Source organism: Amaranthus tricolor, chromosome 10 (genome assembly GCF_026212465.1).
Source record: "Amaranthus tricolor cultivar Red isolate AtriRed21 chromosome 10, ASM2621246v1, whole genome shotgun sequence".
Lineage (NCBI taxonomy): Eukaryota > Viridiplantae > Streptophyta > Magnoliopsida > Caryophyllales > Amaranthaceae > Amaranthus > Amaranthus tricolor.
Genome location: NC_080056.1, coordinates 15,400,716 through 15,411,143, shown reverse-complemented (window position 1 = coordinate 15,411,143; position 10,428 = coordinate 15,400,716). Strand labels below are relative to the sequence as shown.

Sequence of the window (10,428 nt, the reverse complement as noted above, 5' to 3'; positions counted from 1 at the left end):
GATCGTTAAACATTTTATACATCACCAACCTCATCACTCGCTTATCTCTTAGGGATCTTGGTCCCCAACCTACTTTTGAGGTGTAGATGTTAATATTCGCTCAAAAGGTCTCTTTCTTATAAATAAAAACAATACATTTAGGACCTTCATGCCAAAGACAACATGGAAAACCCGAAACCAATAGCAACGCCCTCTCCAACCCAACAAGCTCCACAAGCATTCAAGGAAAACCCTTTAAAACCTAATATATCAAACCTTTACATGGAAGCCTTTACACTATGTTTGGATAGCAATTTAGGAAAGAAAAGAAAGAAAAGGAAGGAGAAGGGAGGGAAGAAAATGCAAGGGAAAAGAAATGAAAGGGAAAAAACTCTTGTTTGTCTAGGAGGGAAGAGAAGGAAAAGGAAAGGAAAGGAAAGGAAAGGAAAGGAAAATAAGAGTTTTCCCTTCAAATATATCCAACTTTGGAAAGATTGATACCTAACAAAAAATACATCCATTAAATCCCTTCAGATCCCTACCCTCCCATTTGTTTTTATCAAAATAAGGGATCCCTCATCCCTCCAAATCCCTCCCCTTCCTTTCCCTCCATTTCCTTCCATCCATACATACTCTTAATATCTTAGCCTCACGCGCCCAAAAATCTCCTTCACTATTAACAAGCTACCAAAATATATGCACTTTTTGCATCATAATCATCTTTAAATCCTTTATCGACTTCTCCGTCTTCTCAATGGCACTTTAAGAATGAGTGTCATCATGCGAACTCAACGATCTCCCCTCACATCTTCTCTAATGTCAATTAGGCTCGTCATCAGTATGATTACATCTCTTCTATTGCTTACATCAATCAACCTTGAAAGAATTCCCATAAGTTGGGCATCCTATAATTTAAAAACCTAACATATATCATTAATCGAAGCGGAGTACCGAGCTATAGCGGCAACAACAATAGAGCTTCTATAATCAAACAACATTCTTCAAGAATATTAGAATATAATAATATCATTTAGATATTATTTATTCTTATTATTTATTTTGTGTATATCTATATTTTTTAAATCTTGTTATTTATGTAATTAAAATATCTTGTAAATATTCTCAGTTTAAATCTTATGTATATCTTCCTATATATGATGAACGCAAGGCCCCAACAAAAGCAAGGCAAACATTCTTTCATGGTATCAAGAGATTAGATGTTTTTCCTCTCAAACCCTAGCTCCCTCTCTTCCACACTTTATTCCCATGGCACATCAATTTACTTAACTTTTGTCTTTTCTATTTTCTTGTTTTTTTTTTGAGAAATATCAATGGCTTCCTCCTCCAAATTTCACCCCACTGTAACAATTACTAATGTTAAGTCTCTTATTACCATTACTCTTGATCAAGATTCTCGTCAATATAATTCTTGGGTAACTCTCTTTAAAATTCATGCCCAAGTACATAATGTCATTAATCATATTATCCTCCGAAAGAAGAAAAATCAATTATATTAGCCTTGAAAACCAAAGCTAATGACCTGACGTTTGGATCCGTCTTGATGCCGTGGTCCTCCAACGGATACATAGCACTATTTCTTCCAATATCTTGAATTCAATTCTTATTGTTGGTGATACCGCCAAATGAGCATGGAACCAAATTGCTAACTTATTTTAAGATAATAAACATTCTAGAATCGTGCATCTTGAAAATCAATTCACTAGCACCATCGTTGAAGATTTTCTAAACACTCTAGCTTATTGCAATCGTCTCAAACATATAGCCGATCAAATGGCTAATGTTGATGCTCTTGTCAACAATACTAGACTAGTCATAAGAATGATCACTAGTTTAAGTAGTGGTTATCATCATTTTGTAACCCATATTCAACAACATGAACCTCTTCCTTCCTTTGAAATTGTTAGATCCAAACTAGCTCTTGAAGAAACCACCCTCAAATAAAGAAAAAAAATGTGAAAACGGAAACACCACCCTTATTACCCATACTCCTTCATTTCATGCTAGAGAAAACATATCTACTACTTCCCATCCAATAAAAATTTTTCACAAAACCAAAATCACCAAAATCACTCAAAACATAAGGGTGTGGTGGTCATGGTGATCAAATGGCCATGACCATGGTGGCCGGCAGCAACACCAAGGATACGGCGGGAGGCGTGGTGGTCATGGGGGCCCACAATAATATGGACAATAATGGGTTCATGGAAATACACTAGGGCCTTGAAAACAATGGAATTGGAGTAACTGACCGCCTTGGGTATCTCCTTCTAGCCCATATCCAACCTAACAAAACAATAAGTGGGTGATATCTCATAGTGGGCCACAAAATTTTGGTTCACCTCATAATAATGGACAAGACATAGTGGGATATCATCTACCAGAAGCATATATTTATGGACCAAGCCCAACCGACATCAATGTGGCTCTTAACACTCTAACCCTCAATCCACCAAATTGTTCTTAGTACATGAACATGGGTACGTCCTTTCAAGGTAATCTCGCATTGTATTTTAATTTGAGCAAGCCAAATGGTATAATCGTGGATAATGGTCATTCTATTCCTATTGTTTGTCTTGGCTCAACTACTTTATCCTGTCACGACCTTCCTTTTTACGCTAAGAAATGTTCCCTATGCTCCACAAATTAAAAAAAAGTTAATCTTTCTTAAAAAGTTTACTACGGATAACCAAGCCTCTATTTCTTTAGATCCTTTTGGTTTTTCTGTTAAGAATTTACAGACGGGGAGGGACCTCATGAGATGTAATAGCCAAGGGGAACTGTATTCTATCTCCAACATCAACACTCCATTAACTCAACCAAAATCTATTGTTGTAATATCTTCTTCTTTAAGGCATAATTGATTAGGACATCCCGACACTATTATTTTGGATTCTCTTAGAAAACGTAATTTCATTTTTGTAACAAAATTAAGGACGATTTGTTATACCTTCTTGTTCTTATGGCAAGCAAGTCTAATTACCCTTTTATCATGCAATAAATCTACTTTTTTTATTTTTGATATTCTTCATAGTGATGTATGGACTTCCCCTTACTTAGTACATTGAAAAATAAATACTAAGTCTTATATTTGGATAATTATTCAAAATTTTTATGGACTTTTCCTATTACAAATAAATCTCAAATATTCTCCATATTTAATCTTTTCTTGTCTTCATTAAAACACATTTTCATAAAGACAATCCCTATGAGTAAAAGGATTGGCTATAACAAACCTACGACCCTCAATAGGAAGGAAGAACCCTAAAATTAGAAAACTAGTTGAGGAAATTCAATGTATTGTAGGGCCCTGAAGAGTTGAGGGTGAGTCAAGCCGCTTTCAACCTCACTAAGGATGCAGATTATTTGGTGGGCTAATACCAAGGATGAGTAGTAAGAAGGGGAGTGAAGGACTTCTTGTACGAAAAGAGTTTAAGTAGGCCTTATGAGAAAAGTTTACCCACCCCATGTTCGCAAAGCAGTTTGCTTGTTTAGAGATAGGGAGTTTAACAGTAGATTAATATTACCTCAAATTCATAAAGTACCCAAAGTATTGTCTAGAAGATGTGCCGACGGAGGACAAAAAGATGCAACGATTCGAGCCGGGGTTTGTCATACGAGATAGGGAAACACATTGAAAATGACAGATATAATACCCTTGAAAGGATGTATAATAGGGTTTCCCAAGTGAGAACCTTCCTTAGTAAAGAGAAAGAAAGAGAGAAAACGGGGGCATGGGAGAAAAAGGAATGAGGTAAAGTTTCAAATTGTTGTTTCTCGGTCAAACTTCCGTCAAAGTGATAGGTTATATAAAGACGTACCCTTGAAAATTGGAAAAGTAGTTTTTTCCTTGTGACCTATATATATTAGACATGGAGGGCTTAGACGTAATTTGGGAATGGACTACTTAGGAAGTTATAAAGCTACTATTGAATATAAGGAGCAGAGAGTACGGTGAAAGGACCATTCGGAGAGGATGTGAGATATTTAAAAGTGCCCAAGTGGCGTGGATTGAACCCAGTGTCAACTTTGGCGTTACGAAAGTTGGTAAGGCAAAAGCGTCCTGTGTATTAGTGTCATATCAGCCAGGAGGAGAAGAAAGAACTAAACCCTGTTGATGTCGCTGTCGTGGATGAGTTCGTAGACATATTCCCTAAAGAAATTCCTTATGTGACACCTTAATGGGAGATCAATTTGACGATTGACTTGGTGTCAGGAACGAGACCAATTTCTAACGCCCCGTACCGCATGGCCCCAAAGGAGATGAAAGAACTAAAGTTTCATCTAGAAGAACTATTGGACAAAGGCTATATCCGATCAAGTGTTTCACTATGGGGCGTTTCGGTGTTTTTTGTAAGGAAGAAGGATGGTAGTTCGAGGCTATGTATTGACTATAGGGAGTTGAATAAGGTGACTGTCAAGAATATATACCCGTCGTCTCAAATTGACGTTCTATTCGACCAATTAAGGGGAGCTGGGATTACCATCACTTGAGAATTTCGGAGGGAGACATCCATAAAACGAATTTTAGGACACGATACAGACATTTCGAGTTCAGTGTGATGCCTTTTGGGATAACAAATGCCCCAACTGCTTTTATGTGTTTGATGAATCAAGTGTTTAGTGTTTTACTTGGATAAGTTTGTAGTGGTCTTTATAGATGAATATTGGTTTATTCCAAGGATCGGTCAGATCATTAGGGACATCTATGTTTGGTTCGACAAACTCTTCGAGAACACAAGTTGCATGAAAAGTTGTCGCAGTGTGAGTTCTGGTTGGAGAAAGTGTCGTTTTTGGAACGTTTTGTTTCTCAAGAGGGTGTTTCGGTAGATCTGACAAAAGTAGATGCGGTGTAAAGCTGGTCGTCACCAAAGAACGTCACAGAAGTGAGAAGTGTTGAGTTATGATTGATTTTGATGATAATAAACAAATGATGATTATCAAACTAATATGTGTGTTAAGCTGTGCATGAACAAGTTATAGGTTATGAATATGAAAGTTCCCAAGAACATCAATAACCTGAAGAGTTATTTTAAAGCATAAAACATAACAAATGAATAGTTTGTTTTTAAGAGATCGTACAGGAAAGATATCCGATCCGGAGTAGGATCGTTGATGATAGTACGTAAAGACTTGGTCAAGGAAGTTGTCATAATGTGTGATATCCCGGAAAAGCTAAAATCTGTTGAGGATGTTAAAGGGTAGACATGAGGTCTACTGTTCCCGACTAATAGTCTGCTATTTTCGTGTTGATAAGTCAGAGACAATGCAATGTTCCCAGAAATCAAGTCTAAAAGCTTAAAGTCACATTGAGAAATTCTGAAGAGAAGCTTCAGAGTCGAAGCCAATCACTAGAGACATGAAGATTCAAGTATGAGTGTACTCGGCTTCATGTAAGTACGATGAAACATAGAATATGTTAATGTACATGAAGGAACAAGAGTTTGTCCTGGAACAAGTCAGTTTAGGAATGAGTTAGTGTAGCAACATGTCAGTGTCCCTAACAGAACTAATATAAGTCAGTTTAGGAACACCCTAATGAATATATGGCTAACAGATCTACGTAAAATACAATAAGGTATAAAATGATAAAAATCAGTAATTTAATAATTTATTTATTATTAAAATGATTTTTTAAATACGAAGTTAAAAAGATAAAATTTGCTATAAATAGGCCACATTTTATTAAGAGGTTTTTATTTGAAATAATCAATTCCATTAAAAAACTGTCCCTTAAAAAGTGGAGTGAAAATAGGAGATTTTTACTTCATGTTAACAGGTTTTTGTTTGAAATAATCAACTCCTTTAGTAAAATAATTCCTTAAAAAATGGAGAGAAAATAGGAGAATTTTACTCCACTAGAGAAAACGCGTGTGACTTGTTTAATGGAGATATTTTAATTTTAGTTTGCTATTTTTCAGGAGAAAATATCTCATCTTTTTAATAGCTATTTTATCTAATTGTTTTATAAGAAAAAATATATCTCTTCAAATATGATTTTATTAAATATTTTTTTGGGATTAAAAGAATTTATATAAAAAAAAATTATATTTTACGGTGAAAAGATTTCTTTTAAAACAAAATTATGTTTTACGTAAATTAAAAAGTGGTTGTTGGAAAAGTAAAAGTCATAAACACCACCCTTAAATTTAGGAAGATGGGTGTTAAAGGGAATTAATTAACCGACATTATATTTCCACTTTCCTAAATATAAGGGTCATGGAAGTTATATAACTAATAGGAAGTAGTGGGAAGTTAACTTGCCGAAAATAGCTTTTCTCATCCCTATATAAAGACTTCCTTTAATCAATTAGAAAGAGAGTCTCCACAACTCCACCGTGGGGTATTCACTCCTCAAGAGTGTTTACTTCGTTAAAGGATGGGCTTCATAAATATTTAGTTTCACGTAATATTCTATATACATATTTGAAGTTTATTCCTAAAGTTCCTGTCATGTAACGGTATGTTCCATTTCACAAGTATATTAATATAATCTAAAGTTTCATTATACGTAAAGTTTTATGCTCATCCAACGATGAGTTTGTACTTCGAGAAAAGTGTAGAGAGTTTGAGTGAACTCTTGTAATTTGGAGAAGAGAGAGTTTGAGCGAACTCTTTTAATTTGGAGAAGAGGGATTTGAGTGAATCGACACAAGAAAGTTGAGAACTTAGAGTTAAGTTCAAGATGGCTGTGTCTCGTGATAGCTTGCTCGAAGCGAGAGACTGGGAACAAGGGGTTGTTCCTAGGGGCATTAAGTTTGAAGAGGAACTTAATAGGAGGCCAGTGACTCGTGATAACTTGAGTGAAGTTGAGAAAAGTGAGCTTCGTGAGAAACGAGAGAAAGAGAAAGAGAAAGAGAAAGAGAATTGTTGGCCTAGTTTTGTTTGTTTTATGTAATTATAACGAATTGCCTAAAACATAGTAAAGAATTTGAAATCCCGGGGGGTCGTGAATTTTCCTTCTATTTAGGCCTAGAAGGTTTCCACATAAAATATTGTGTTTCTTTCATTTATGCTTTACAAGTTCAAGTCTTTAATTCCGCAAAAGATTTGAATAACGCTATAACTAGCTCATACAACAATTCACCCCCCCTCCCCCTCTTTTAGTATCCATCCCAAAATAACAAGAACTTTCTTGGGTTTGGTTAGGTATTATCGTCGATTTGTTAAGGATTTTTCTCCTATTGCTCGACCTATGATTTCTTTGATGACGAAGGAGAAGAAATTTGAGTGGTCTGATGAGTCTGAACAAGCTTTCGTGACTTTAAAGAAATGGTTACTATGGCCCCTGTTCTTACTCTACCTGGCCCTAAGTTGGATTATTTGGTTTATAGCGATGCGTCAAAGAAGGGCTTGGGATGCGTGCTAATGGAAGATTTCAAGGTCATCACGTATGCTGTATGACAATTGGAAATGCATGAGATCAATTATTATAATCATGATTTGGAGTTGGTCTCTTCAAGTGTAAGATTTACACCGATCATCAGATTTTGAAATATCTCTATACCTAGAGTGACCTAAACATTTGGTAGCATTAGAGGTTGGAATTGATGACTCATTACGATCTCGAGTTCATCTACCATGAGGGGTGAGTCAATTTGGTTGTAGATGCTTTGCTCAGGAAATCTGGTCATTCATCGGTGGTTTTGAGAGGAATTGAGGAGTTAAAGCGGGATTTTTTCTAAGTTAAATTTGGAGGTCATTCGAAAAGGCGAGTTATAACATTGTCTGGGCGCCTTGGCTATACAACCCTCATTTTTTTTTTTCCGAAGAAATCCTGATTTCGCAGGATAAGGACCCTGAATTCGTGAAGTTAAAAGAGTAGGCTCGTGAGGGAAAAGCTGAGGGATTCGTTGTTCACGAGGATCGAGGTTTTAGGTTCAAGGGCCGGTGTTGTATGCCGATAGGGGAACCGACTTTGAAGGAGTGCATTTTTGATGTAGCTCATAATTCAGAGTTTTTTTCTTCGTCCTGGGGGAGATAAAATATATCAAGATCTCAAGCTTATGTTTTGGTGGTTGTGGACGATGAAGGATATCGCTGAGTAAGTTTAACGCTGTTTGACATGTTAAAAGGTTAAAAGTGAACACAAATGACTGAGTGGTTTAATTCAACATTTGGAGATTCCGATGTAGAATTGGGATGGTATATCAATGGACTTTGTTTTGGGGTTGCCTCAGACGAAGTCGAAAAATGATGCCTTGTGCGTAATAGTGAATCATTTGACAAAATCTGCACGTTTCATTCGCATTAACTACCGTTGGGAGATTGAACAATTGGCTTGTGTTTATGTTAAGTATGTTGTACGGTTCCACGGTGTGCCCCGTAAAATAATTTCTTACCGGGATACTCGTTATCTTTCACATTTCTAGATGACGTTACAGCAGGCTATAGGGACTACGTTGTTATATAGTACGTCGTTTCACCCGCAGACGAATTAGACAAACGGAGAGGAGAAATCAGATTTTAGAAGATATATCACGTGTTATTGCCATTGTAATAAGAGCAGCAATCTCGATACATAATTAACATATAATAATAATGTTTAATACAAACATATTGCGGAAGTCTCAAAATGCTGAATTGTTACAAACTTTAAATCATAAAAACTGAAACTGTTTAAAACAAAAGTAAAATATTACATCTAATAATAAATATTTTTTGCTCCAAATGAAAAAAATACATCAACATCAAGTCATCAATAAAGATGCAAAAAGCAGCTAAGTTCTCAATAAATAGTAATTGCTACGGCGCTGATTGGAACTTGAACTAAATCTTGCAAAATGCTGCCACCCATGATACGGATGACAGTTGATTGAATCGGTCAGTGCTTAACGCCGAGCATAACTTCCTATCCAGCTCAAAATATGGAAATTATACGCTACATTCACAAAATAATAATTTAAGTACAAACTTATAATTAATTGACACCATCGTATACTTTTACCATATTCTTTTTCTGTTACATACTTTTAAGTCATTAAGATACCATTCTCGATCCTGACAAAAGTACGTTACTGCCTGTAGAAATGCTAATAGATGATCGAATGCAACAAGGGGGGGTGAATTGTTGTGTATTATGTTTAAGATTTTTGCCTCTAATTTTTGTGGAAATATAATAAAATAAAACTTAAACTTAAAATGAAAATATCAAAGGAGACAAAGATTTTACGTGGAAACCTTCTTGGCCTAATAAGAAGGAAAAACCACGACCCCTCGGGATTTCAAAATTCTCACTATGTTTTAGGCAATCAATTACAATCACATAAAACAGTTTGCTTCACTTGAAGCTTCTCTATTCTAGGTCTACTTCTCTTTCTCTTCTCTTTCTCCTTCTCTTTCTCTTCTCACGCTTCTCTTGAAGCTTCTCTATTCCCCTAGACTTCTCTTAAGTCTAGTTACAATAAAACACACAAATACCCTTACAAGGCCAAATTCTCAAGAGGATAAAAATTAAATAATTGCTTTAAGAAAAATATAATAAATTAATTGGCATTAGATAGCTGAAAATATTTTTCTTAATTGATCTCCCTTTATGGACACTCTCGGATTCACATTCGGTTTAAGCATAGTTCATCCTATTTATAGTGGGAACAACCGGTAGTTACCTTAGACATACCTACCACTATCCTACACGTTCTCAAAAGAAAAAGATAGTGGAATGCCAAAAAAAAAAACGTCCGGCTATCATTTACTCAAAGAGGAAAACGGTTCCTTCAAGCTAAAAATAGCATAGGAGTTAAAACAAAAGATCCTATTTAAAAGGAGATCTCAATCTTTAAAAGAATAAGTCTTAGGCTATTTTTAGATAACCTAAAAATACTTTTGCCAACCAATTTATTAATTAATTAAGCAATTAGTTTAACTCTTAACCGTTACATCAACTTAAAAACAGAAAATAATTAATTCGCAATTTTCCAGTCGATGTTTTCTTCAGACCTGCGCCGTGGGAACAATGTACTGTCTCCATCTACAACTTCTGTCAGATTTTCAACTTTGGGAACAGTAGACCGTCTGTCTACCTTTAACATCCTAAGCGTTTATCTAACTTCTTGGATATTCTAAGACACGTACAACTTCCACAAACCAAGTCATAGGATTCATCAACGATTTCAACAAAATCGGATATTCACCTACAAAACAATCTCTAAAACATGTTTGTTTATTTAAAAGTGAAGTCATCATCAAAACCTAAGAGGCCAACACTGCCACTTATACAATTTGGTAATCTTAACACTTAAGTAAGTTCATTTGGTTAATACTATTAACCGTACCATGCATCATAGCATCAACACTAATCAAGTTTATCACTGATCAACAAGCACATCAATATGACACCTAATATATGTAAGGGTCTGGTTAGGTGAGGATTGTAGTCCTAAACCCTAACTTTGGTGGGAGTCGTCTTCCCTCCAATACAATTTATGCTCG

At 35.6% G+C, this 10,428-nt stretch overlaps 1 pseudogene; it reads left to right on the top strand.

Moving 5' to 3' along the window:
- The first annotated feature begins 1,295 nt into the window (after window positions 1-1,295).
- Window positions 1,296-1,941, top strand: LOC130824889 (uncharacterized; annotated as a pseudogene).
- The last annotated feature ends 8,487 nt before the right edge of the window (window positions 1,942-10,428 follow it).